We start from the raw sequence: 5996 nt of genomic DNA, 5'->3' as shown, positions 1-5996 counted from the left end.
CACACAACTCTCTGTAACAACACAAAAACTAAAAAAAGAATTGAAGGACAACTAATACTAACACTTCAAACTTAGAAAAACCTAAGCTTGATTTGTACAAAGCATGAAAAACACTTCAAAGCAAGAAACTGCTGTAACGTTGTAAAAATGCTGAGTACAATTCTTAAACTCTCATTTTTCCTTCCTCCAACGTCTTGAAAAGGTTGAGTTCGACCTAATATAGGCTTGGCATGGACATTTCTAACTACTTTAAGTGGTTAAAGGTCTCCCACAAGGAAGTTGCTCTTTTTGCATAAAAGTTACAAAAGTTGTCAATGACAACTTTGCAAATTATCTATCCAAACTTTCCAAAAGGCTTAAGATGGATCCAAAAATCCTAATAAGGACCCTAAAACACTTGCTTTGCCTATTTGGCCCTGAAAAAAAAAAAATTCTCTATTGAGCCAAATGAGCAATTTTTAGCAATTAGGAGCAATATTGCATTGTGGGGCTCTTCTAACCTATCTAAGCTCACCTTAGGACCTAGTTGATCCTATTATTAGACTAGTGATGTGGCTAGCATCACTAGAAGCCAAAAATAAAGAAATACCTAGGTTTCACGCTTAGCCTACCTAGGTGCTCCTGCACCAGCCACCTAACCACCACCTGCACCTACCAACACTACCCAGTCACCGCCTACCAACTAATGATAGGTGATGTTAGCAATCTGGGAGCTGACATCATTTTTTCGGTGAGAATTCAAATTTTCTAATGACTGATTTTTTTTTCAGCAATCTAATATTTTTCTGCCAGACAATCATTTGATGGTCATACTGCCATCAAATTTTTTTCTGTCTCTGTGTTTTTCCAAAGAGCTTATTGCTTGGAGGTGTAGTTGGTTCTTTGGCCATATCTTTTGCATATGGTTTCCATTTTTGAAAAATAAAATATCTTCGAAAAGCTATTTCTAAGCTAGAGATGATGATGCCAGTTCTATTTTATGATTCAACCTTTTGAGCTCCTATTTTTGGTGTTGAAGTAGAGGCTTCAGTTTCTTACATCTCTGCATCTGGCGTCCAAGTTTTTCTTGTGCTTTCCTTAGTTATTTCTTTGGTCTGTGAGAGATAGTATAATATTTTGTGGTGGGGGGGGGGGGGGGGGGTACATCTCTTTTTTTTTTTTCATTTATTTCAAAGAGATCCTTTTACTTTTGTCTACTTTCTCTCAATGGTGGACTCTTCTGTCACCTACCTTACACCTCACAACTACCACACTTGGAAAGGATAGATGGCCAGATTGCTTATGGCAAAGGGGTTATGGTCATGCCTCAATGCGGCTTTGTTAGTTCTATAGAGGCCTTACGAGGTTCTTATGTAGAGAAATAAGATGAATGAGGCAATGAGCCTTATTGTACTAAATATTTCAGATGGGTTGCTTTTTCACCTAGATGGTTTGACCACACCCAGGGATATGTGGAATGATTTTTCCACCTTGTTTGGTATAATGAATCAGTTTAGGGTTCTACAAATAGATGCAGAGTTCACCTCCTTGGTACCTAAATCATTCACCAGCATTGAGGACTTCTTGATGAAGTTAAAGTGTCTTCAATCTATTTTACAGGTTGTTGGAAAGACTAAGTTAGATGATGAGTGTATCTTTTTGATACTCTTAAAGCTTCGAGGTCCTTAGCAAATTTTCACTTCTACCTTCTACTCCATTATGGATGCACTAGGTGCACTGCATGTTATGCCCTCTTTTGAGACATTTTGTGATAGGTTGACTTGTGAGTAATCCAAGCTCACTCATTAGATGGATTCATTTATAAGTTCATAGTCACAAGCATTGCTTGCCAAGACACCTCAGGGTACATAGAAGCAGAAGCCAAAGCAAATTTTAGATTCCTCTTCTCAGCACTCTAATGGCCCATCATCTTCTTCTAAGAAGGAGAAATAGAAGATTGAGATTCCTACATGTTCCTATTGTCAGAAGGGACCTCATGATGAGTTACATTATTTTCAGAAGAGATTTGATAGCTATGAGAAATAGATTGTAGATTTGCAAGCTCTTATTCAGAAGAACACTATTTCCTCTCCATACTCTTCTACCTCATAGAGGCCAGCTTTTCAGTCTTCTTGCATATCTTTGATATCTAGACAGGATTTTGGACAGGGTCATGCATTATGGACATCCATTGCATCCCCTTCCCAGGTCCCTTAGATACTGGATTCAAATGCTTCTCACCATATGGCATCTTCTCAAGGGGTCTTCTTTACTGTTGAGGCTTCTCCCATTCCTCATATTCTCATGGAGAATAACACTATCCTAACAGTCTGTGGGAAAGGCTCATTAGGTATTTAGGATGACACATTTAATGATGTATTGTATGTTCCATCTCTATCTGTAAACCTTCTCTTGATTTATTAGATTACACATAGTGGATCAGGGAAGACAATTGAGTTTACTACAAATTCAATCTTCATTCAGGATAGTGCAACAGGAGGTCTTATTGCTAAAGGGATAGTTGATCATACCACCCTTCTCTACACCTTCTCACACTTTGGTCCACCATCTCTATTGTTGGAGCACAACTCTTCTCTTTCGCGAGAGCATCATGTGGTGCAGTCAAGACACTTGAACCTTTGTGTTTTTCCTCAGATCAGTGTTTTGACTACCACACCACATCCTATTGAGGTCTTTTCTCTTTAGTAGGATTCTTCTTTAGCTTTGCCTGACCCTCTAGCTCCATTCATCGAGCCACTAGGTACACTTGTTGAGGATTGTACATAGGACATTCATCTCCTCTTTCATGACAATGTAAGCACACTTGTCACCCCACCTACATTGGGGATTCCCTTTTAGGATCCTCATGTTTTTTCCTTTGAGCATCAGTTAGGCCTTCCAATTTCACCTCTCATTTAGGGGTTTCCTTGTTCTATGCCTTTGTTTCTTTCGCATTGGAGTTCCATTGGTTTGATTATTTCGACAAGGCTCCATCATTCTAGGGGGGCTTTGGTATCTCTTCTCTTTCTCATGGGGGGCTCGTTGTACTTATGGTTTTGAGAGAGTTTCTTGAGCCATTTCCTTTTTTTTCTTTTTTCTATTTCTTTTTGGAGAGGAGTTTTTCCCATTGGGTTTTCTCCTTTGTCTCCAGTTTATAGAGATTTTCTTGTATTGGGTACTTGACCAGGCCTTGTTGTCAGGACCCATTTCCTACTTTCATAGCTATGCTAGATTAGCTTAACCCCTACACTTAGCTTAAGGGGGGGTGTTAGAGTAATATTCTTACTACTTAAATCATATTGATTTAATTAGTTAAGCTATTAATCTTTAGTGCTTAAGCTTTCTCTTAGGTGCTTTAATAATTAATTCTTTTATTAATTATTAATGTGCAACCTTACTTTTTTAGGCTTTAGGGTTTTGTTCACCTTTAAGGTTGAACTCTTGTAATTATTGTTTGTTACATCTCAGCTAAGATTTCCAAGCTTTACTTTTTCCTCTTTGGTTTCCTTCCAGCAATAGGTTATTTTTCATGCAGGTGTTCTTGACAAACTGTGAAGTTGGTTTTCTCAACTTCTACACTAATCAGATTGAGTTACTAGATGCTATTCCTTCTTTGGTCTTTGAGGAGAAGAATAAAATGTTGTGTGCTATCCCTAAGGGAGAGAAAATCTATAAAGTTGTTTTTGTTCACTTGAAGGAGACAAATCCCTAGGGCCAGATGGTTTCCCTATGCTTTTTTTTTCAGAAAAAGTGGAAACTAGTTGGAAAAGATTTCTGTGATGCTGTTAAAGAATTCTTTGGATCCAAAAGAATGTTGAAGGAAATTAACTCTACCTTTCTTTGTATAATTCCGAAGAAGATTGGAGTTGATTCTCTAGAGCAATTCAAACCTATTAGTCTCTGCAACTTGATTTATAAAATCATCTCAAAAGTCCTCACTTTGAGATTGCTGAACATTCTTCCAGTCTTGGTATTTGAGCAACAAAATGATTTTATTCCTGGTAGAAAAATCCTTAAATCTATTATTTCTATGCATGAAAATACCCATTCCTTATCTCTTTCTAACAATTATGGTTTTATTATGAAAGTTGATATAGCCAAAGCATATGATAGAGTTGAATGGTCCTTTCTCCAAAAGATCCTTATGTCTTTTGGATTTAGTTTTAATGTGTTTAAGCTTATTATGCAAATGGTTTCTACTCTTTTAGTTGTTGTGCTGGTCAATGGGAACTCTATTGAATTTTTTAAGCCCTCTAGGGGCTGAGGCAAGGTGACCCCTTATCTCCAATTATTTTTACTATGATGGCTGACTCTCTAGGGAGATATATTGGGAAGATGGTTTCAAAAGGGGAAATTCAAGGTTTGAGTGTAGTGACTGCCCCTAGTTTGCATTTTGTTGTCATTACCAAACTCTTTTAGGCCAATTTTATGCTTGATGTTTAGTAGCATTACTTTTAGATTATCAGATATTGTTTCAGATTTAGATGATTTATGATGAGATTACTTGGTACTAGATCTATATTTCATGTATGCATGATGATTATTCAGTGATTTCAGTAATTGATGATGATTAGTTAGATAGATTATTATGTGTCTTCTTATGCATACTTACCCCATACTGCATGTGTATGGTGTGCGTGTATGTTTTCTTTATGTATGACATTTCTGATGTGGTTAAGGAAGGGAGTCGTAGTCACCTGCTAGTCGGGATCTACAAGATACACTACTTCCTGCCATTGTCTGTTTAGCTTAGTATATATTGTGTTTGTACATGTATGGATTTTATGCAGGTTGCAGGTACCGGATATCGACTTTCCTGAATTACCAGGATGAGTATACCCTATTGCATTATCTCAATGGTAAGAGAGGGGAGATAAATTCTCAAGTCCAAATCCTAAACCTTTAAGCCATTTGTCCTAGAAAATTAGGACAAGTATTTGAGTCGTGTACCCTCCGAATGCGTCGGATGACATTAATTCGTGATTATAACCCTTTAGTTTGATTTTGTATGTGTTTTTCTATGATGGGTTTTTGTATTTTATTTTATGAGTCTTTGGTGGCGAATTTTCTATTAATTGAGTCTAATTAAAAAGATTAAATTAATGATTTAACTTAATAGAAAATTATTATGATATTTTAATATTTGATTATATTTAATTACTTGAGAATTAATTAAATAAAAATAATTAAATTTGAAGATAAAAATTATAAGTATAAACTTAGAATGTGATAATATTTATTTAATTTAATAATATATATATTTAGAGTTCATTTTTAAATAAATGCTAAATAATATTATTATTTAAGTTAATAAATAGTTATCAAACTTAATGTTCGAAAATAAATTTAGAAGTGGGAAAAGAAATTAATTTATTAAAAGTTTCATGATTGCATGATACATGTATGAGATTAAATTTAATAAATTAATCTAAAAAGAAGTCAAGTGGAAATTAAATAAAGTAATTTAATTAATTAATAAATGTGCATGGGAAAGATAAATAAAAGTTAATTTAGAGTTGGAGTCTGGTGAGCAAGGAGTTCTCTTGGGTGAATGCAAATTAGTTCCCTAATTTTTGGCAGAGAACTCCAGATCACAACTTGGGGGTTCATTTTCGAATGACCGCGAATTTTGGAGAAAGAAGTAATTTTTGGAAAAAGAGAATGATTGAGAGAAGGAATTTTTCTCTACAGTTTTCTGAGGTGTAGCGAATTAGCACCAGTGTCCAGGTAGATGCTCATGATTTTTGTATATTTTAATATGCTCTTTTTTCCCCTATCTTCATCGTATCTAATGAGTGTTTTTTGTTGAAGAATTCTTGTGACAAATGTTTTCAGTAATATGCATATTAAATCTTCTGTTTATTGGAAAATCATAAGATCTATATAACCCTCTTTCAGTAGATTAAGGAATGAGAAATTTATTGGGAAGGGTTGAAATTAAATGGAAAAATCTTCTTAAAAAAAATAAAAATAAAATAAAATTATATATATAAAATTGGTGGTTAGGTTGTATTTCT

This window comes from Cupressus sempervirens, chromosome 10 (genome assembly GCF_028749045.1).
Source record: "Cupressus sempervirens isolate cs-2001-9-10 chromosome 10, ASM2874904v1, whole genome shotgun sequence".
Taxonomy (NCBI): domain Eukaryota; kingdom Viridiplantae; phylum Streptophyta; class Pinopsida; order Cupressales; family Cupressaceae; genus Cupressus; species Cupressus sempervirens.
Note: the sequence above shows the minus strand (reverse complement) of the source record.